Source organism: Rhinoderma darwinii, chromosome 4 (genome assembly GCF_050947455.1).
Source record: "Rhinoderma darwinii isolate aRhiDar2 chromosome 4, aRhiDar2.hap1, whole genome shotgun sequence".
NCBI classification, from domain to species: domain Eukaryota; kingdom Metazoa; phylum Chordata; class Amphibia; order Anura; family Rhinodermatidae; genus Rhinoderma; species Rhinoderma darwinii.
Genome location: NC_134690.1, coordinates 23,972,095 through 23,995,518, shown reverse-complemented (window position 1 = coordinate 23,995,518; position 23,424 = coordinate 23,972,095). Strand labels below are relative to the sequence as shown.

The 23,424-nt window shown below is 42.1% G+C and overlaps 1 pseudogene; it reads left to right on the top strand.

Moving 5' to 3' along the window:
* The first annotated feature begins 2,124 nt into the window (after nt 1-2,124).
* On the top strand, nt 2,125-20,176 carry LOC142759063 (cytochrome P450 2K4-like; annotated as a pseudogene).
* The last annotated feature ends 3,248 nt before the right edge of the window (nt 20,177-23,424 follow it).

The following is a 23,424-nucleotide window of genomic DNA, read 5'->3' as shown; positions in this document are numbered from 1 at the left end:
TGGAATAAATACTAACTGGAGAATTATTAAAGGGACAATGTCATAAGAATTATTATGGGGAGAAGAACAAAAAGCACAGCGCCACATACTGCAAATGAACAGATGGATAAAAGTATATCAAACATATACAATGGTGCTCTCACCTGGGAGCGATCAAAACCAGGGTTAGAGGAGTAATTTCCAATGTGTGCTGCTGCCAAGACCTAAAGTTGGTGAGCCAACCGGTCACCGCAAGGATAGTGGAGTAGGAGGAAGAAAAAACAGATCTTGTTTTGGCGCTGCTACACTTTAAAGCAAATGAGACCGTGGAATAGATAGTCACGTAACAAAAGACTGATTTATTAATGAAAGTGGCTACGCGTTTCAATGCAGAACTAGCATCTTCCTCAGGCCCTAAAAACAGACATTATACACCCTCTTAAATACTTAGATGTAATGAAAGATACTGCCAAGAAAATGGAGGTCAAAGGGTACTCATGACGTCATTTACGGGAAAAGGGGGAGTAACGTAATTTACAACATTTAAAACAAAGAACACAATGCATTCAGAAAATATATACATTAATTCATTGAATAAAACATTAAAAATGTGCACTGAAAGTAATCAATGTTACAATCTTAAAATTAGTTGAATAAAAAAATTAAACCCAAAGTTTGCGTAGCAGGATGAATAAACATAGGTTCAATGTAAAGACAGGCTTTCTTAAGCATAGTGTCTCCCGACACTTTGCTTCCGTGCATAATAATCAATTTAATAGTATTAATATCACTCCTATAGAATACATTCCTCCCAGTGTTCAAGATAGGTTTTGCAAATTGAAACAACGGGAGAATTACTGGATATTCAGACTTCAAACCTTACAGCCCAATGGTCTGAACGATATCTCTGAATCATCCCTTGATTAATATGTGTGTTTTTTCTTTCCGTTAAATTACAACCGATACGCAAAGTTTTAACCTCCATCTAGCATCGTTTTTAATGATGCATCCTCATATATATATTTATGAAGACCCATTAAATCTAACTGAAACATCAAAATATCCTTTTTTTCTCCTGCTGCCCATTAAGAGTATATTCTGTTTGTATACACAATTAATAGGTTGATTATATGTTGCTTTTAGTTACAGGATAACTCATACAAATACAATTAAATCAATAGAGTCTTTAATTACTTACTTTTAGCATTCTTTTTCATGATCTCGTTCTTCTAGTGTTCTGTTTTTGCAGCCGCGTATAGTTGCTTGGAGTCCAAGGACGCCTAATTGCGCCGCCTGTGTCACCTATCAAGCGGCGACGCTGCATCTGACAGAAAAAAAGATACTCCGTTAGTAGCAAAGTGAACAACTAGCTTCAAACTAGGCAATTATGATTTTTTTATTCAACTAATTTTAAGATTGTAACATTGATTACTTTCAGTGCACATTTTTAATGTTTTATTCAATGAATTAATGTATATATTTTCTGAATGCATTGTGTTCTTTGTTTTAAACTTTGTAAATTATGTTACTCCCCCTTTTCCCGTAAATGACGTCATCATTACCCTTTGACCTCCGTTTTTTTGGCGGTATCTTTTATTACATCTAAGTATTTAAGAGGGTGTATAATGTCTGTTTTTATGGCCTGAGGAAGATGCTAGTTCTGCATTGAAACGCGTAGCCACTTTCATTAATAAATCAGTCTTTTGTTAGGTGCCTATCTATTCCACGGTCTCATTTGCTTTGAAGTGTAGCAGCGCCGAAACAAGATCTGTTTTTTCTTCCTCCTACTTCACTATCCTTGCGGTGACCGGTTGGCTCGCCGACCTTAGGTCTTGGCAGCAGCACACATTGGAAATTACTCCTCTAACCCTGGTTTTGATCGCTCCCAGGTGAGAGCACCATCTTATATGTTTGATATACTTTTATCCATCTGTTTATTTGCAGTATGTGGCGCTGTGCTTTTTGTTCTTCTCCCCATAATAATTCTTATGACATTGTCCCTTTAATAATTCTCCAGTTAGTATTTATTCCAATTTACTGCTTGTAAATATTTTTGGACAGCCTGTACCCTCGATGTAATTGAGACAAAGGTGGAGATCAAGGGTTAGACAAAGTAATAAGCACTAAACTTCATGTGCCAGACAGAAGTCTGGGATCTGCACTGGTCACAGCAATGGATTTTGGGTTCTCTTTAAGCACTTTTTTCGTGTTGGTTTTGACTCTTTTATTTATCTTGAACGTCTTAAAAATTTTGAATAAAAGTCAGGTCCAATATTTTCCTCCTGGACCCAGATGTTGGCCATTAATTGGAAATTTGCATCTCTTGAATTTTAAGTAGTCTCAACGGACTTATCTAGAGGTAAGGACAATTCATCATCTCAATAAAAGACATAGTAGAAATCCGTACTGTAAATATAAATATGACTAAAAGTATAGAAAAAAAGTGCATTATTATTTATTTTTTAAGTATATTTTTTTAATATTATATTCAAGCTTGCAAAGAAATACGGCTCGGTGATTAGTGTTCAAATGGGTATGAAAAAAATGGTGGTCCTAGCCGGATATGAGACGGTGAAAGATGCTCTTGTCAATCATGCTGAAGAGTTTGGAGAAAGAGGAGTTGTTCGAATATTTAAGAATATGGACCAAGGAATGGGTGAGTATTTTTGGTTTTATTTATACTCTGGAGGATTGCATTGATTATGAAGAAAAAAACAGGACATGCCCGCAATCTACGGCATCTGCATATGACCCCCTCCATCACACCTCAAAATGAAATCAGAGCCCAGATCAGGGCGCCCTATACTAATACAGACTCTGTTCACCGTGCGGTATAAATGACATGTTATATTTATTCTACGGGTCGTTACGAGAACAGCGATACCAAATATGTATAGTTTTTCTATGTTTTATTACTTTTTTTTAATATGTTTTTTTATTTTCCCATTCACGTAGCTGTATGAGGGATTGTTGTTGTTTTTTGGCATCATTTTGCATTTCGCCAAACTTATTGATAAACCATTATTCCTTTTTTCTCTAAAGAAATGGGGGTGAACAAAAAACTGCAATTACCGAACTGCATTTAGGTTTTTCTTTAAATGTCATACACCATGTTGCAATAATTTATTTTGTGTCCTTAGAAATATTTTTTACTTTACATTTTATTATTGTATATATATATATATATATATATTTTTTTATTTATTTATTTATTTATTTTTTTGTTAGTTCCAATAGGGGACCTGAACTTGTAATTCTTTGATTACTTTCATAATAGATGGCAATACTCCTGTACATGTACATATATGTTAGGCACCAGGTGCCAAGGCAATCCATTCCCCCCCGTCGTTATTGCAGAACAGAAGCGCCGATGGACTTACAGGGGATGTCCCCTCCCTCTGTAAGACCACTTAGGTGTCACTATTTACCGTGGCATCTAAGAGGTTAAATGGTCAGCATTGGAGTTATGTAAATTACAGCCGACAACTGCTGATAACATCCACATACCATAATAGTACCTGCTCCTAACGCCATACTTGGCCATGCAGGAAGGGGTTAATCTTGTATTGATCCCAATGGATCAATGTACAGTATAGCAGAACGCCGGCTTCTACGCATTGCTCAGCGGCCGATGTCCCACTACTGGTCTTGCTGCCGCCAGTCTCTTCATAATGCCGCGCACAATCTCTGCTACAACTTAAAGGGACAGGCCTGGGACAGCTGATCAGTGGTCAGCCTGTGACTGATCACCTCTAATTATTTAATCCTGCTCAGAGCTCCATCACAATTGGCAGGAGCAATAAGGTCCATTCGTTCCTGTTCATTTGTGAAGCAGTTTGTTATTTGCTATTTTGGATGTGACCCGGAATGTTTTGTGCCTTGGGGTCGCTGCCTGCCCTGACCTGTACCTGTCTAGTGTTGCATGAACTCTGCCAACCATGACCTCAGATTTATACGACCACACTATCAGCGGTTACTATTGGAGACTACTCCGGGAATGCCGTGCAATGTCCATACCCCCGTAAAGGGCGTTCTAATGTGTAGATGGCAAATTCCCTTTTACTATGTCCCCCGGTTTAGACCTAGCCAAATCGAATAGAGACATATTTGGTCTACGCTCTTGTCCTGAGGCCTAACCGTGACACAATACGTGTACAGATGTAGCAGTCTTTAGCTTGACACTTAGGGTATGTTCACACGGTTATCAAAAAACGTCTGAAAATACAGAGCTGTTGTAAAGGATCTGCCAGACACAGCTTCTGTGTCGACGCCCATGGTTAATAAGTCTGCATCTGCTCCTAGGTCTGATAGAGTGACTCGAGCTGCTACCACTCGGGCTGGTAAGCTGAGGAGTGGGTGAACCTATCACAGCCTGGCCAGACGGTTCTAGCTCCTGCCCTCGGTCTAAGTATACCTTAATTTGCTTCTTGTCTTTGCCTCTGATTCTCTCTTGTTTACTGGCTCTGCTTTTCCTGCTAATACTACTGAACTTGGCTTCATATCAACCCTGGCTTTACTGACTACGCTCCTGCTCTGTGTTTAGTACCTTGTACACTCCTGGTTTGACTCGGCTCGTTCAAAACTCTTGTTGCTCACGGAGTTGCCGTGGGCAACTGCCCCATTTCCCTTAGCTTCTGTGTGCCTGTAAAGGATCTGACAGACACAGCTTCTGTGTCGACGCCCGTGGGTAATCAGTCTGCACCTGCTCCTAAGTCTGAGAGAGTGACACGATCTTCTACCAGTCAGGCTGGGAGGCTGAGGAGTGGGAGAGCCTATCACAGCCTGGCCAGACGGAGCTAGCTCCCGCCCTCTGTCTATTTATACCTGTATTTCCTGCTCCTCCTTTGCCTGTGATTCTGTCTGTGTCCTGGCTCTGCTGCTGCTTGAACATTTTGTCCTCTGCTTCATTTTGACCCTGGCTTTACTGATAATTCTCCTGCTCTGCGTTTGGTACCTCGTACACTCCTGGTTTTACTCGGCTCGTTCACTTCTCTCCTGCTCTGCGTTTGGTACCTCGTACACTCCTGGTTGGACTCGTCTTGTTCCCTAAGTTCTGTGTACCCTTGTCTGTTTGTCTGTCGTGCACTTATTGAGCATAGGAACCGTCACCCAGTTTTTTACGCCGTCGCCTAGGATGGGCCGTTGCAAGTAGGCAGGGACTGAGTGGCGGGTAGATTAGGGCTCACCTGTCTGTCTTCCTACCCCGTCATTACATAATCACAGGCCCATATACCTTTTCTACCCTGGTCCCTGACACAACTATGGACCCCCTTGAGACCCCGGCTCAGCAAATGCAGGGCCTCTCCCTACAGGTCCAAGCCCTGGCTCAGAGGGGCAACCAGCATGATGCTACCCTCGTAGTGCCCTCCACCTCATCTCTTGAACCCCACCTCAAGTTGCCTGACTGGTTCTCAGGGGACCGGAAGACTTTTTCTCCCTTCGGGAGAGTTGTAGGCTCTATTTCCGCTTAAAGCCCCACTCCTCAGGTTCTGAGAGCCAGCGAGTGTGTATAATTATGTCCCGGCTCCAGGACGGGCCCTAAGAATGGGCCTTCTCCTTGGCTCCTGACGCCCCTGAACTTTCCTCTGTTGATCTTTTCTTTTCTGCTCTCTTGCTCATATATGACGAGACTGATAAGACTGCCTTTGCCGAGAGTCAGCTGGTGACCTTACGTCAGGGTAAGAGACCTGTTGAGGAGTACTTTTCTGACTTTAGGAAGTGGTGTGTAGCTTCTCGGTGGAATGACCCTGCCTTAAGGTGCCAGTTTAGATTGGGTTTGTCGAATGCCCTGAAAGACCTGTTAGTTAGCTATCCCTCTTCTGACTCCCTAGATCAGGTTATGGCTTTAGCGGTACGTCTTGACCGACGTCTCAGGGAACGACGACTTGAACGCTTTTGTGCCTTCTCCTCTGACTCCCCCATGATGGCTCCCGAGGTTCCATTGCTTCATTCTTCCACGGATTCTTCATTCTTCCACGGATGAACCTATGCAACTCGGGGCCTCCGTGTCTCCCCAACAACGTAGAGAGTTCCGCAGGAAGAATGGTCTCTGCTTCTACTGTGGAGATGACAAGCATCAATTGAACAACTGTCCTAGGCGTAAGAATAAGCAGCCGGAAAACTTCCACGCCTAAGTGACCATCTGGGAGGTTGCTTGGGCGCACAGGTATTTCCCATAAATATGAAACCTAATAAGATCTTGCTTCCCTTTCAGGTCTCTTTTGAGGGAAGGTCTGCGGCCGGCAGTGCCTTCGTGGATTCAGGGTCTTCTGCTAATATTATGTGGAATTTGCTATGTCTCTAGCTATGCCATTGACTGATTTGCCTAAACCTGTCCCGGTAGTGGATATCGACGCCACTCCTCTTGCTAATGGTTATTTTACGCAGCATACCCCTGTTTTTGAACTCCTTGTTGGCTCCATGCATTTGGAGCAGTGCTCTGTACTGGTGATGCAGGGATTATCGTCCTATTTGGTTTTAGGTCTTCCCTGGTTGCAGATGCATAATCCCTCGTTTAACTGGAATACTGGGGATCTTACCAAATGGGGTAATGAATGCATGACGTCATGTTTTTCTGTTAAATCTATTTCTCTCCCTGAGGAGGTGAACACTCTACCTGAGTTTGTTCAGGACTTCGCTGATGTTTTTTCTAAAAAGGCCTCCAAAGTGTTACCTCCTCATAGAGATTACGATTGCGCAATCGATTTGGTACCAGTGGCTAAGCTCCCTAAGGGTAGGATATTTAATCTCTCTTGCCCCGAACGTGAAGCCATGAGAGAGTATATCCAGGAATGCCTGGCCATGGGTTACATTCGCCCCTCTACTTCTCCGGTAGGTGCTGGCTTCTTCTTCGTAGGGAAGAAGGATGGTGGTCTTAGGCCGTGCATTGACTACCGAAACATGAATAAGGTCACTGTAAGGAACCAGTATCCCCTTCCTTTGATTCTTGATCTCTTCAATCAGGTTCAGAGGGCCCAATGGTTCTCTAAGTTTGATCTACGGGGGGCTTATAACCTTATCCGCATCAAAGAGGGGGATGAGTGGAAGACTGTGTTTAACAGGCCCGAAGGTCATTTTGAATACCTCGTCATGCCCTTTGGGTTGTGTAATTCTCCCGCGGTCTTCCAGAATTTCATAAATGATATTTTAAGAGACTACCTGGGGGTATTTATTGTAGTGTACCTTGATGACATACTGGTGTTTTCCAAGGACTGGTCCTCCCACATTGAGCATGTCAGGAAAGTGCTCCAGGCCCTTCGGGAAAACAAACTCTTTGCTAAAACCGAAAAATTTGTATTTGGGGTGCAGGAGATACCATTTTTGGGTCAAATCCTCACTCCTCATGAATTCCGCATGGACTCCGCCAAGGTGCAGGCTGTGGCTGAATGGGTCCAACCTGTCTCCCTGAATGTGTTACAGTGCTTCCTGGGGTTCGCTAATTATTACAGGAGATTTATTGCTAACTTCTCGGTCATTGCTAAGCCTCTTACTGATCTTACTCTCAAAGGTGCTGATCTCCTCCACTGGCCTCCAGAGGCGGTCCAAGCTTTTGAGGTACTTAAGAAGTGCTTTATCTTGGCCCCTGTGCTGTCTTGTCCCCGGGTACCAGGTCCCTCACCCATCTCCGTCCCTGTGCCTACTTCTCCAGGAAGTTCTCGCCCACTGAGAGTAATTATGATATTGTAGATGAAAGAAATGAAAATGCGGCACTCACCCGTTTGCAAATCTATTTAACTTTATTGTGTCACCTTGGCGAGGATAAAAGCATTACAGGGAGGACAGCTAGTTGTAGGTTAGCAGATGTAGTGGTTGGCAGATTAAAAGAACGCCTCCAGCAGTGACGTACTAGGTCAGAAGAAGCGCAATCTCCAGCGCGAAACAGGCTGTAACCTACAACTAGCTGTCCTCCCTGTAATGCTTTTATCCTCGCAAAGGTGACACAATAAAGTTAAAAAGATTTGCAAACGGGTGAGTGCCGCATTTCTTTCATCTATATTATACTACAAGACTGTCTGTTTTTATGCTGAGCACCGCCTGAAGTTTGCTTAAATGAGGAAACCCTGACTCCACTTGCATCTATCTGCCTGTTCCATGCTGTGAAGATTGAGAGTGGTGCCGACTTCCTTCTACTGTGCTTTAACTATGATATTGGCAACCGCGAACTCTTAGCCATTAAATGGGCATTTGAAGAGTGGCGCCACTTCCTGGAGGAGGCTAGGCATCAGGTAACGGTCCTTACCGACCACAAGAATCTGGTTTTCCTAGAATCTGCCCGGAGGCTAAACCCGAGACAAGCTCGATGGGCGTTATTTTTTACTAGATTCAACTTTTTGGTCACCTATAGGGCTGGGTCTAAAAATATTAACGCTGATGCACTGTCACGTAGCTTCATGGCCAGCCCTCCTTCAGAGGAAGATCCTGCTTGTGTTTTGCCTCCAGGTATAATCATTTCCTCTGTTGATTCTGACTTAGTCTCCAAAATTGCGGCTGATCAAGTTTCAGCTCCCGGGAACCTTCCTGAGAACAAGCTGTTTGTTCCCCTGCAATTCCGGCTAAGGATACTCAGGGAAAATCATGACTCTGCACTATCTGGCCATCCAGGCATCCTGGGTACCAAGCATCTCATTGCCAGAAACTATTGGTGGCCTGGGTTGCTTAAAGACGTTAAGGCATACGTCGCCGCTTGTGAAATTTGTGCTAGGTCAAAGACTCCCAGGTCCCGATCAGCGGGCTTACTATGTTCTTTGCCCATTCCCCAGAGACCTTGGACCCATATCTCCATGGATTTTATCACCGATTTGCCTCCATCTCAAGGCAAGTCGGTGGTGTGGGTTGTAGTAGACCATTTCAGTAAGATGTGCCACTTTGTTCCCCTCAAGAAACTACCCAATGCTAAGACGTTAGCTACCTTGTTTGTCAAACACATCCTGCGTCTCCATGGGGTTCCTGTCAATATTGTTTCTGACAGAGGGGTACAATTTGTTTCATTGTTTTGGAGAGCCTTCTGTAAAAAGTTGGAGATTGATCTGTCCTTCTCCTCGGCCTTCCATCCTGAAATTAATGGCCAAACTGAGAGGACTAATCAGTCCCTAGAACAATATCTAAGGTGTTTTATCTCTGACTGTCAATATGATTGGGTCTCCTTCATTCCCCTCGCCGAATTTTCCCTTAATAACCGGGTCAGTAACTCGTCAGGGGTCTCCCCCTTTTTCTGTAATTTTGGGTTTAATCCACGGTTCTCCTCCGTTTCACCTGGTAGTTCCAACAATCCCGAGGTAGATGTCATTCATCAGGAACTGTGCACAGTCTGGGCCCAGGTTCAGAAGAACCTAGAGGCGTCCCAGAGCATACAAAAGACTCAGGCAGATAGAAGACGTTCTGCTAACCCCAAGTTTGTGGTCGGGGATCTGGTGTGACTATCTTCTAAAAATTTGCGCCTTAAAGTCCCGTCCAAAAAATTTGCTCCCCGATATATAGGGCCGTACAAGGTCAATGAAGTCCTTAACCCTGTCTCCTTCTGACTGGAGTTACCCCCGTCTTTTCGAGTACACGACGTGTTTCATGCCTCCCTCCTTAAACGCTGCTCCCCGTCCTTGGCTCCCTCGAGGAAACCTCTGGTCCCTGTTCTCACCCCTGAAGGGGTAGAATTCGAGGTGGCCAAGATTGTGGACAGCAGGATGGTCCAAGGCTCCCTCCAGTACCTGGTCCATTGGAGAGGATACGGGCCTGAGGAGAGGACTTGGGTACCCGCCCGGTATGTTCACGCTGGGGTATTGCTCCGGAGGTTCCAGCTTCGCTTCCCCAATAAGCCAGGTCCACCTAGAAAGGGTCCAGTGGCCCCTCTTAAAAGGGGGGGTACTGTAAAGGATCTGCCAGACACAGCTTCTGTGTCGACGCCCGTGGGTAATCAGTCTGCACCTGCTCCTAAGTCTGAGAAAGTGACACGATCTTCTACCAGTCAGGCTGGGAGGCTGAGGAGTGGGAGAGCCTATCACAGCCTGGCCAGACGGAGCTAGCTCCCGCCTTCTGTCTATTTATACCTGCATTTCCTGCTCCTCCTTTGCCTGTGATTCTGTCTGTGTCCTGGCTCTGCTGCTGCTTCTTGAACATTTTGTCCTCTGCTTCATTTTGACCCTGTTTTTACTGACAATTCTCCTGCTCTGCGTTTGGTACCTCGTACACTCCTGGTTTGACTCGGCTTGTTCACTACTCTCCTCCTCTGCGTTTGGTACCTCGTACACTCCTGGTTTGACTCGGCTCGTTCACTACTCTGGTTGCTCACGATGCTGCCGTGGGCAACTGCCCCATTTCCCTAACTTCTGTGTACCCTTGTCTGTTTGTCTGTCGTGCACATATTGAGCATAGGGACCGTCACCCAGTTGTACGCCGTCGCCTAGGACGGCCCGTGCAAGTAGGCAGGGACTGAGTGGCGGGTAGATTAGGGCTCACCTGTCTGTCTCCCTACCCTGACATTACAGCTGTTTTCAAGGGTAAACCGCTCCTGATTTTCAACCATTTTTTAAGCAACTCAGGTTCCGTCGGAAGAGAAAGCTGTTTTTCCCATTGAAATCAATGGGCAGATATTTAGAGGCATTCAGTCCCCGCATTTGTAGCCATTTTTCCGGGCGTTTACGGCCTGAAGAAATGGCTGAAAATAGAACATACCCTTAACGCGATAAATACACTGGGACAATAAACTTTTAGATTCGTTTTTCAATGGCTTTTGTTGTGTTAACTGACTTTAATCTCCCTCTGTATCATAGTCACCACTGCTGCTTACATCACTCCATATTGTACGCTATCTGGAACTGTGTCTTGTCTCTAGTTGGGTAAGCTAGGCTAGAGGCAGGTTAGGGGAAGGGCCGGCTTCACACGTAACCCTATATCTACATACCCTTGTCAAGGCAGAGTGGCTTCTTGGCGAACCCCTAGCACTCAGGACTTGAACCCCCATCAGCCCCCTTAGCTATGCTCCTGCTTATTGTAAGCTGATCTGGCCCAGTGAAAGATTTACAGTCTTAGCAGTCCAATAATTTCTTGAGCTTCAGGTCTTGAACCATAATGCTCAAGTAAATAATCACATATTATAATCCTCAAAATCCCATTGCACCCTTCTAACTCCTCGTTTAAACATCTACTGGTTGGTGTTCCTATCAAAACTGGCTGACACTACGGTCAAATCTGCATAAAATTTTTGCAACATAGTGATAGTGTGGATCCCAACCTACTCAGGTACCCCCAGTATATGACCCGACGGAGACAATTAACAAGATTTGTAATTGGATTGTCTGTATTATCTGGTTATAAAGGAAGAGGAGATTTGTATAGGGTAGAGTACCCCAGTCCGGGAGTCCAGTACTCTAATCTGGTGTCTTCTAGTAATAAACTGTTGATCAGCCCAATGAAGGGGCCGTCGCCGTGCATGGTAGGATAGCCCATCCAGGAAAACCACTTTAAAAAAATCTTCAGTCTTCAGTGCGCTTAAAAAATACTAATGTTTTCTATGTTTCAGGACTTGTTTTTTCACGTGGCGAAAATTGGCAGACCATGAGAAGATTTATGATAACCACGTTACGGGATTTTGGCATGGGAATAAGTACCATAGAAGAGAAAGTTACTGATGAATGTGCCCACTTGACTAAATATTTTGCATCCTTTAAAGGTATAGTATGCGGTTACTAATACGATCAACATTGAAGGAGTTTTCCTATCTTAGACATTTATGGCATAACCAGAGGATATACTATAAATGTCTGATCGGTTTAGGTCCCGGAGCTGGGACCCTTGTCTATCTCGAAAACGGGGGTTCTCTGAACCCCATCCCCACCTAGTGCAGCAGCCGCTGGACACCACATTTAGGCTGATATTCAGGAGGGGTGGCCAGGATTAGATGTGGGACCCGCATCTATCCGACATATATGGCATATTCTCCGGATATGCCATAAATGTCTAAGATGGGAAAACCCCTTTACATACTGATTGCCAGGACACCTAATGCATTGGTTTTGGGGCCAAACACCCTAAAAATACTGAGGGTTAGATGAAAGAGAATTGTAAAGGAACTGGGTGCAAAGTATTAACTGTTTAGCATAAACTAATTTATTATTTTTTGACCATTACTCATTTTTTTTGTGTTAATTCGACTATGTAATACTGGGGAATAGTTAAGGGGGTGCAGAGGTAGCATTTACACTGGGGCGCCAATGCATGAAGGGACCAAAAACTCCCTATACCACAAATGCAGACTAGCATTATAAATGGCACATGGTAGTTGGGGGCCCTGTTATAGATCTACAATTGGGGCCCGGGAGCTTCACGTTACGCCTCGGATACGATATAAACACTCAGCTTCCTCTTACTAATTTTTGTTCATTACTGTCTTTGTAGGGAAACCATTTGACAACTCTCTGATCTTGAATGCTTCTGTGGCAAATATAATTGTGGCAATTTTACTTGGGTATCGAATAGACTACGATGATGCCCAATTTAGGAAACTTAGATCTGACAAATGAGAATTTTAGACTTTTGGGAAATCCAATGGTTGCGGTAATATTACTAAAATCCTATTCTTTATATTTTTTACATTGATGATGAAGATGATTAGACATGGAGGAATAATTTGCCAGATTAGACATTTCTAGAGAATGAATTCCCATTTCAGAGAAGCAATGGAGAAGAGATTTTCAGAATTTTTATAATGCAGATGATGACTGTTTATGAGACTCTTAGGGTAAGGCCACACGGTGCGTCGTTGACACGGTTTTGTTGCGGTTTTGTTGAGTTTGAAAACCGCATACAGTCAACTGCATGCGTTTTTTGTCTCTGTAATGCTGTAGTTCTGTTGCTTTTTTTTAAAGGAAATAATTGATGGACATAGTTTTCACCCGTGTTGAGGTTTGTGTATGTAGTCCATTACAAGGCATTGCAGAACTGTTAGCAAAAATGCAATCAGTTCAGCAAACACATTGGCAGCGCGGTCATTAACCGCATGCAGTTGGACATTATGAAGATGCAGTTAACTGCACAAAAAACACATTGTAATATAATAGCAGCCGTCTGTCCATAACACAAATTTCACCATTGACTTCTATTGAAAAATTATTTGCTGCAGTTTAAAGACACAACATAAACGCACCGTGACTGCACCGTGTGGCCGCACCCTTAACGGGGTCGTCACACCTGGAAAACCCCTTTCTCTAAACTGAATCACTCCAGCGATGGGCTGGTCGTCAAGGTTCAAGTTCCTGAAGTCTCTAGTGAATTCAACTTCTTCTAGCAACACATTTCCCCTTGATGTTGAGAAGAGAATACAAGAATATTTTTATTCACAGAGAACAAACAGAGATCTTGAAAATGAATTTAAAACACAATGTATATTACTAATTTAAAAAACCTTTCAATAAACGATTATTAGCTGACCTACATACAAATGGAAATTCATATATTTCATCTTGCAGACTCCATGAGTTAGAAGGGAAGGACACTAAGGGTATGTGCACACGATAACTGCATTTACGTCTGAAATTATGGAGCTGTTTTCAGGAGAAAACAGCTCCTGAATTTCAGACCTAATTGCATGTACTAGCGTTTTGCAGGGCGTCTTTTACGGCCGTAATTTGGAGCTGTTCTTCATTGGATTCAATGAAAAACGGCTCCAATTACGTCCCAAGTAGTGTCCTGCACTTCTTTGACGAGGCTGTTATTTTACGCGCTGTCTTTTGACAGCGACGCGTAAAATGACAGGTCGTCGGCACAGAACATTGGCAAACCCATTGAAATGAATGGGCAGATGTTTGCCGACGTATTGGAGCCGTCTTTTCAGGCATAATTTGAGGCGTAAAACGCCTCCATTACGCCTGCAAATAGGTTGTGTGAACCCAGCCTTAAGGCTTATATTGATTACTTTACAATAAAGCCGTAGAAGGAATAAAAGAATAAAAATTATTTTAAAAAAAATTTCTCTATTGAAGAATTCGATAGTTTGATCAAAGATCCAAAATATTAAAACAGAACAAAAACCTTGATTTTATAGAGCCAAATTTGACCAATTATTTAATAATTAAAAAAACAAAAACAAACATCTATCAAATGAACTTATATTCCGTCTCTTATTGAGCAAATTGACTTCATATCACTAAGGGGAGAAAAATATGAAATGTTACTTATCACAATCTATTTTTGTTCTTTTAACAGCTCTCTAACATATTCCCGTTCCTCTGGTTTTTCCCCGGTAGTCACAAAACCATTGTGAAAAATGTGGAAGAATTGATTGACTTTATTAGAAGAACATTTGTAGAACATCTGAAGAACTTGGATAAAAATGATCAAAGAAGTTTAATTGATGTATTCCTTGTAAGACAAAAAGAGGTACTGTAAGTTTTAGATATTCTGAATGTTATATGGTGGTCAAAATAAGATGCATGTTTTCTGTAAAAGTGTAGATGTCTATTTTATCGTGTCTGGTGAGATCTTCATCATGACTTATGGTGGTAGCTTAACGTACTAAAATTTAGGACAAACTATATTCTTTAGGAGATGTCAAGAAACATTCAATTTGACAGTTATTCCTATATAATATGCAGAACAGCCCCACCAAGTTGTCAATAATTTAGGCAAATCTGATATGATTCATCCATATTATATATCAGATATTACCAAACAGTCACGGCACCAGCGTTGGACTGGACCACCAGAGGATCCTATGGTGGGCCCAGGCTCTTACACAATAATGGGCCTCAAAGACAACCCCATTTGGAGGTGACTTTGGAGCCAATCCCTTGCCACAAGGGACTATTTCTCATGAGTTGATTTACAGATTACCTATTACACCTTATTAATGAAATGTCCGGTATGTACAATGATAATAACAAGGACTATGATGAAATTAAAAGTGGACATGTACTATATAGATGGAGGGTGGGCCCTCAAAATAATCTCCTCTGAAGGGCCCAAGGAACCCCAGTCCGACGCTGCACGTCACCCATAGTTATTTCTTAGCCTTTAGGTGCCCATTCACATGGGGGCCAGTTGACTCTCCCCTGATGGCAGAGAAGGAAGGATGTGGCAAGGTTGGTGATTTCAACATGCCTGATCCTTTGTTCCCACAGGAGATTAGCCGCTGCCACACCTCCCACTCTATTGAAGTAAACATGCACACTTGGCCGAGCATGCGGGGTCGGGACAAATTACTGATCAAATGTTCGGTGGACAGTTATTTAATGTGCATGGCCACCTTTGGTTCTTTAGTGCTTAGCTATTGATGTGGCCATTAATCCATAGTAGAAGCATAGATGTGCCCAGTATGTATAAAATATATAAGCCACCATAACATTAAAACCACCTGCCAAATATTGTGTGGGTCTCCATCGTGCCTCCATAACAGCCCGGACCCGTCATGGCATGGACTCCACAAGATCTCTGAATGTGTCCTGTGGTATCTGGCACCCAGACGTTAGCCGCAGATCTCCTAAGTCCTGTAAGTTGTGACTTATTAGACCAGAAGACCACCTTCTTCCATTGCTTAATGGCCTGATGATTACGTGACAATTCTAGGCACTTTTGGACACGGACAGCTAGGCAGACCCAAATGCAGAAAAACTGTGATTCTTTGTGTGTACGTACAACTTTCTATCATAGTCAGCCGTAAGTTTTTCAGCAATTTGCGAATCTGGTTTGGACTGGGAGTATAACATGCAAAAACAGACCCAGTATATCCTTTAAGAATATTGTAAGTTGAAATAACTTGCTGATTGTTCACTTTATCTACTGATTTATTGTACAGGAAGCAGGAAACCCTCAATCATATTTTCACGATGGGAATCTAACAAGAGCTGTAAGAAACTTGTTTTCAGCCGGAATGGAGACAACGTCCACCACACTGCACTGGGGTCTTCTACTGATGATAAAATATCCAAAACTTCAAGGTACAAGTGGAGCAGAGATGAGATTATCATTTAGATAAACTCATGGTGCTATCAAAATATGTTATTTATGTCGTCTGACTAAACATGTGAGGCCATCCATGTAATTAATTTGAGGTTTTCGTTGGGACTTTAGTTGAACCAACTCCATATTGTAGGGTCATCACGATTCAAAATGCAAAAAAAAAGTAAGAAATGGTGCACAAATAGATGTTCTTGAAGTTTAAGCACTCCTTCTGTATCCCCTTGACAACACTACATTCTCCAGTCTTTAGTAGTCCTTAGGGACATTGCATGGATCCAAAATCACCATCTCTATCAATGTCCACACATATGTGAAAAAGAATAAGTAAAATAATGCACATATAAACAGGTATACTGAAAGTTACAGCCCCAAAACGTATAGTACCCCTGATTTTGTGACAACATTTTCTTCTTTGTGCTGTAATGGTTTTCTTGGAGTCATTCCATGGGAGCCAAAATCCCCATCCCCATCAATGTCCTTACATATACACATATAGCTACTATAACTCAAGCCAGATAGGATGTGAACATTGATGTTCTGTAGATGGTGATTTGAACCCACACAACAACCCTATGATAACAAGGACTCTCGGAAAATTATCTGCTTCAGAATAACAAAAATATCTGGTGTGATGTAAAAATAGAGACCTCATTGTCATATGCTATTTCATAAATTCTATTCGTTATCCCTAGGGGACCTATATTATCCCATTATTGTCCTCAGTATTGAAAGACATAACGCAGTTTGAGAAACCTGAAGAGTTCTATCCGAATCATTTTCTTGACTCCATGGAAAATTTCATACAGAAAGATGCCTTCATGCCATTCTCTACGGGTAAGTTTAACAGTATAAATATGGCACATGACATAGTAAAATTACAATAATACAACACTTTTGGGACCACCTAGGTGCCAGTCTATAAGATAAAGATGCTGAACCTTCACCCAGGTCTTTTCTACTCTTCAGATTGGAAGGTCTTCAATGATGACACAATAACGACAAATATCCGGGGGATAGAGTAACATGACCCCCTAGTCCATCTGCCTGATTTTAGGGACACATTTCACCACGTCCCATGAGGCTTTGGAGAGGGTTTTTTGGGGATCATTGGTAATTTCCTAGAAATTCACTATAACTTGTTATCCATTGCCCAGTTGTCAAAGGATAATACAAAATCTTTACAACAGGAAGCTGCAGAGAACATATAAAGCAAAAGTCTTCTAGACCAGCGCCTGAGGATCCACATATGTATAAAAATAGGCAGATGCTGGATTAAAAAGCTCTAGTAGTCCTGCACTTAAGGTCCATGATGGTGGGTCTACAAGGCATCCCCAGCAGTGAAGTCCACATTTTTCAAGGGTCCATATCTTCCAGGGTCCTCATCTATAGGTGCTCTAAAGCTTTCCAAAACCTCCTAAACTGATGTTAGATTGGTGGTTGATGGCGGTTGGTGGTTGATGGTACGGAAGCGCTGACGGAGGTTTTGAAGCATTGACGACCTCTTCTCATTTTTTGAGCAAGTTAGATTTTCTGTGCTGTCCATCAATTGGACAAAGTCTACCCTTTTCCTGCTAGATCCTCCTCTTACACCTGCGGTAGAAAACTGTCCCTTGTGTGTCTGAAAATAAAATCAAAGGTATCAAACTGACTAAATCATTGAAGGATTATGTGGCCTTGACAGTCAACCTTTACTAGTTCAAGGTGCTCTATGCCCTGTGAAATCCCCCTGATTTGTATGCTAGGATACAAGGTTTGTTTAGCATAGGGTCCCAATTATTAAATTGCAAAAACTACAGTTGCCTAAAGAGAAGGGGTATTGGCAAAGTTCCAGCACTTTAGGGGGTGAAAGTCTCTTGACCAGTGAGACAAGTGGGACCTAATGGAGAAAATTTTCACAATTTGGCTCAGGGGTACCCTGCTATTGGAGGCACTGAAAGCTCATAGGGTTTGGAGAGAAGCTATTGGAAGGCCCGCCATCTTACTTGTGTGGTGGGAATGTAAAAGATGTTACTTATTTCGGGCTGCTCTAAATTATTTGCCTATATAGAATAATCCATATTTGTGGCAATTCTATAAATTAGAACGTTTTAAAGCGTGGGAACAACTAAGGATTAAAGGGGTTGTCCGATATTTAATGACTTTGTTTTAATGCATGTAATTTATAAATGTAAATACATTTGCAATATACTTACATTTTCCAAAGTGGCCCCGTTTCCAGATCCTGCAGTGGGGAATTTGACGGGTGACGTCACTCTCTGCACTGGGTCTGGTCGCTTTGTTGAACTTCAATTATTTTCCGAGTATACGACACGTCACTTGTGACGTGGTGTATGTCGGCTTGTTCTTTTGTAACATGCATGCGTGGCCCCTGCTCTAATTTCGAGAACAGCAGGGATCGTGAGAACAGCAGTGACAGCGCATGCGCGTTACGGGTTGTGAAGCAGAACAAGCTGGTATACATCACGTCACAAGTGACGTGTCGTAAACCCAGCAAAGAATTCAAGATCAACAAAGCGGCCAGAACCAGTGCAGAGAGTAACGTCACCAGTCAAGTTCCCCACGGCAGGATATGGAAATAGGGCCACTTTGAAAAATGTAAGTATTTTAGAAATGTATTTACATTTATAATTTACAAGCATTAACACAAAGTAATTAAATCTCGGACAACCCCTTTAAGTATATTTTCCAATTAAATACGGAAGGAGTGATTATAACCTTTCAACAGATCCAGAAAGAGTTTGGACTAGCTAACTTGACTCCGTTTTTCAGGTGAGGCTCTTCAGGCTCAAGTAGTCGAGTTGGGAATAATTTTTTGTGTGGATATTAGACCATAGATTTCAATCTACTATATAAAAGGGGCTCATATCAATGGCATATGGATGCATAAACATCTAGTTAAGCAATCTTTAATGGGAGCGTTATGAAGGCCCCATTTCGAAGAAAATTGTGAAGATGTGGTGGCATCACTGACTAAACTAGTGTCCTGTAATGTAGTACAGCGTAGTTTGTGCAACAGAAATAATTGCAGTCAACCAGACCTTTCAAATACTGCAGAGCATGGAGTTGAGGGCTGATGTAGGAGTCCCTGGTGCCCAGAGGATACAATGGATTTCAAACATATGCTGTGGTCATGTGGACACCTGACTTGTTTTTGTAGGGAGGTGGTAGAGTTAATCCACAGGGTGTATGGTGTTTCCTTACGCTTGGAGCCGGGAGTGGCCCTCTTAGGATATTATATTTCATTTGATTGTGTGCACCATTGTCCTTGTCATTTTAACTTCAAAGTAGAAGCTTTGAAACCCTTAAATATGTTGACCCTACCACAAAGAGTGGCCTGTGGATCTATTTCCTAGTAAGTGTTAAGTACAGTAGGTATAAAGACATCTGATGGTCCATCATTTTTTATTATCCTGCACCTTAGTGATTCCTAGGATTCAAGATCATTGGAATTTTACTGTATTCAAATTTCTGGTCTATGATACAACTCTTGTCATTTTTCATTATAGGTCGGAGAGCCTGTGCTGGAGAAAAACTTGCAAGAATGGAGCTCTTTGTCTTTTTTACAAGCCTACTACAGAAATTCACCTTCTGTCTCCCCCCGGGAGTCACTGATGTGGACCTGTCGTCTGTTGTTGGATTAACAAATGCACCAAAACCGCAGATGATTTGCGCTGTGCCTTGCTATTAAAATAAATCTGCAGGGTTTCGCAATGGACCTGCATTTACAATATAAATGTTTTCAATTAGTTTAGATTATCATCAACATTACCAAATCTACATCATGAAAGTACTTGTATGGATGAACCACAGGTAAATAAACAGGGCTCCTCCTGCAGCTGTGGTTCTCAAGAATTGTGCTCAAAGATTTTATTTAAAGGGAATGTATCATAAATAAGATTTTTGGTGTTGTTTTATGTGCAGTTTTTGCAATGACCACTAGAGCAATGCTCATGCTCCCTGTATTCCGCAGTTTGATTGTCAGCTTTTCTGTATAGACTGGAATAGCAGTGTCATCTCATTATAATTTTGAGAGCGAGTAAACTACAGCTCTGTTGTACTGCTAGGAGCATAGATAAGGCAGGATATTAACACTATACTCTATATATATACAGATAAGGCTCTTGTCAGTCCCTAGTTTTTGTAGGGCTATACCACATCACCTTTTGGAGAATGACATAAGTCATACTAAAAACAGGGACCTGTTCAATGATTTGGGATTTTTTTCAAATCAATAAATATTCATTACTTCGAATGTATGTGTTTGAAACATTTTTTTTAAATTTATTTCTGTTCTCACCCGATTCTGCAGGAAGTAAATGGCAAGAATTTCTGTAAATCTTGAACCTGGTAAATGATTTGTTTCATTTATTGTTAGAACTGTGTTGGATTTACTCAAGATCGAAAGATCACCAGGAAGACAAGCACATGGCAGCAAACACATATGATGTTTTCCCATAAAATCCCCAAAATAGACTTTCCTGGCAGATTGCATGATGGCTTGCCATTATAGTTAATGGTGAGCGTACCTGATTGTTTCCATAAGAGAATGACTGTGCACACATGACCATCCCACCACTAGGATTGGGGGACTAAGCCCCATCATAATCTGAAACTGTATTTAAACTCTATAGCAAATGACCAGACATCCTAAAACTAGAATTCTTGGTAGCCTGAGAGCTTCCCTAACTACTAGGGAAAAGACAGGCAAAGGCAAATCTTGATTTGTATAGATAATTAATTAATTAATTCCCTGTAGACATATTATCGTGACAGACTTGCATAATATCTCCTCATGTTGCACACTGAATTCAAGGCAGGAAGGTTGTACACATATATGAACAGTTGGTTCTTATTAGTCCTGAATAGGATATGTGTATTACAAAGGTGAGCACGTGAGGCAAAGCCGAAAAACTTAGACAGAAAATATGTGGAAGAGATCCTCCAGCTCACCTGACACTTGATGTATGTGTCGTAGTCATCGCACGGGCTCTCGTGTCGGCGCACGATGGGTGTAGGCAGGCAAAGGCAAGGGGCTGAGTCCAGCGATAAAGAGGATAAAATGGAAACTAGTTCCAAGTTTACTAGGTATTCAATTAAAAAGGTCCAGTAAGTTGGAGTCCTGGTGTGCAGACAGGATTATGTAACGGTCCAGTCTTGGGGCCTACGCGTTTCAGACGTTAAGCACGTCCTTAATCATGGCTGTTTAAAGTTTTAGAAGCTGGGGCCCTAGTTTTATATGCATGAGTTCCGGTTTGTACAGCTGGTTAAACTTAATTGCGTGTCAACTTGCGATGAGTCACTGGAACGCAAGCCAGTGCGTTTAGAAGTTCAACATGGATAACTGCTAGGAAATGAAACATTGTCTAAGAATACTCGTATGAAGGGGTGGAGGACAAAGCCTGGGGAGTAGGAACATCTGTGTTTTAACTAGAAGTTTTATTAATACGATCGGGAGGTATTGGGACATCGGTCCTGTGTGTTACGTGGCGTTGATTCTTTTGTTTACATTTTAGGTTTCATGTGTACTACTGGCTTGCCGAATGGGCCAATGAAAAGCAAGGATACTTGACGGGCCTCCTGGAATCAGCTGATGCTACGGTCTAATCTAATTCAAGGTAAGTAGGTGTAGCGTAATGTCTACCACAATACATATTTAGATTTTTGCTCTTGGGAAGAGTGTGTATAAGAAGTGGAATTTAGGTTGGATTTTTACTATGGAGCAACGTGGTATGTAAATGCAATAGATGACGGCATGTGACTGTTACGGGCGATGTCTTTTGGAATTACGTTGTAGTCTCTCGGGATGATTCATGCGGGCGATTTGTTTATTTTACAGGTTTCCTGTGTTTGTCTGTATGTGGGGAAAACCTCCATTCTCAATTGCGTCGCTGTTGGCAGGCATGAACTGATGTAAACTATGGGTGAGTATTATTGTATATCTATGGAGAGTATACTACATATGAATATTCGGGGCTGGAGGTGTATGTTTTGAAGGATTTAATGTGTGTGGTGTTGTACATTATACATGGAACGAGTATTCTTGTAGTCAACTAAGTGGTGGAACTATGCATATGTTGGTATTATTTGTTTTTTATTTATTTTATTTATTTTAAGTTAAGTGATGAATCAATTTGGGGGAGGACCCTCAGTATCTATGCGCTGGATCGATATCTGGAGTGCAGGGAGTGTAGGAAAGAAAAAGTGAAGAACATTAAGATGAATATGGATAGGTGGCTAAAAAAAGTCGTAATATTGTGTGTATTGCATAACAAAAAGCACATGTTATGTATGCAAAAATATTGTTGACTTTGGGTACAGGTGGAGAGAGCTCATTGGCGTGAGACTATTGCTTCTAACAAGTGTATAACTGTAAACAGAATAGGGTATGTCCTTTGGAACATAGGCTGGATTTAATACTGGAACATAAGTTCTTTCTTGAGATTGAGTCCCTGTGGGAACCTTGTTTTTAATCTGTATATCCAAAAGGCCTCTCGCAGATGAGTTTTGTGTTTCAGGTCGCCTCCTCTTTTGGGGAGATGGATTTTTTCTATAGCGAAACATCGGAAAGATTTTACTGTTCGATTGTGGTGATGTATAAAATGTTTGGAGGCACTTGAAATATTTAAGATGTTTGGATTTCTTATGTAGCTGAGGTGTTCAAGGATCCTGATTTTGAGTTTACGGTTCGTGCAGCCTATGTATTTTAGTTGGCATTCTATGCATTCAATGACATAGATAACAGACTCAGAGTTGCAGTTGATGTAATTTTGGATAGTGTATGTGTCTGACTGTGTAGAGTCACAGAAGGTTTTTGTAGGGTAAGCATATTGGCATACCTTGCAGGGGTGCTGTCCACATTTGTAGAATCCTTTGGTTTCCAACCACGTTGATTTGGTCTCATGTGATGTAAATAGGGATGGTGAGAGAGTGCTACCTATTGATGGAGCTTTTCTTGCTATTATTCTACACCCTTCCTTTAGGATGGACCGCAGGTCAACGTCCTCCATGAGAATAGGTAAGTACCTATTTACTAGATGCTTTATTTCCACAAACTGATTACTTTGCTGTAGAACCAGAGTTGGTTGGTTGGAGTCTGGTTTGTTCAATTTGTGCTGTTCTAAAAGTTGGGCTCTTGGTTTTTTGGTTATGATATCACGGGCTCTGTTGAGGGACCATTGTGGATAGCCTCTATTTCTCAATCTTGTTGTAATAAGTTCTTGCTCTATGTTAAATTGGTTGGCTGATGTGCAGTTTCTTTTGGCACGGTGAAGTTCTCCAACTGGGATGGCTTTAATTGTGTGTGTGGAGTGATTACTTTTGGCATGCAAGATGGAGTTGGCGGAAGTAGGTTTCCGGTGCGTTTGAGTTGTGATAATTTGACCTGTTTTTCCCTCAAGTTCTAGGTCTAAGAAGACTATTGACGTTTTGTTGTGGTTGTAGGTGAACTTGAGATTATAGGGGTTCTGGTTGAGATAATCGACGAAGTTTGGAATACAATCG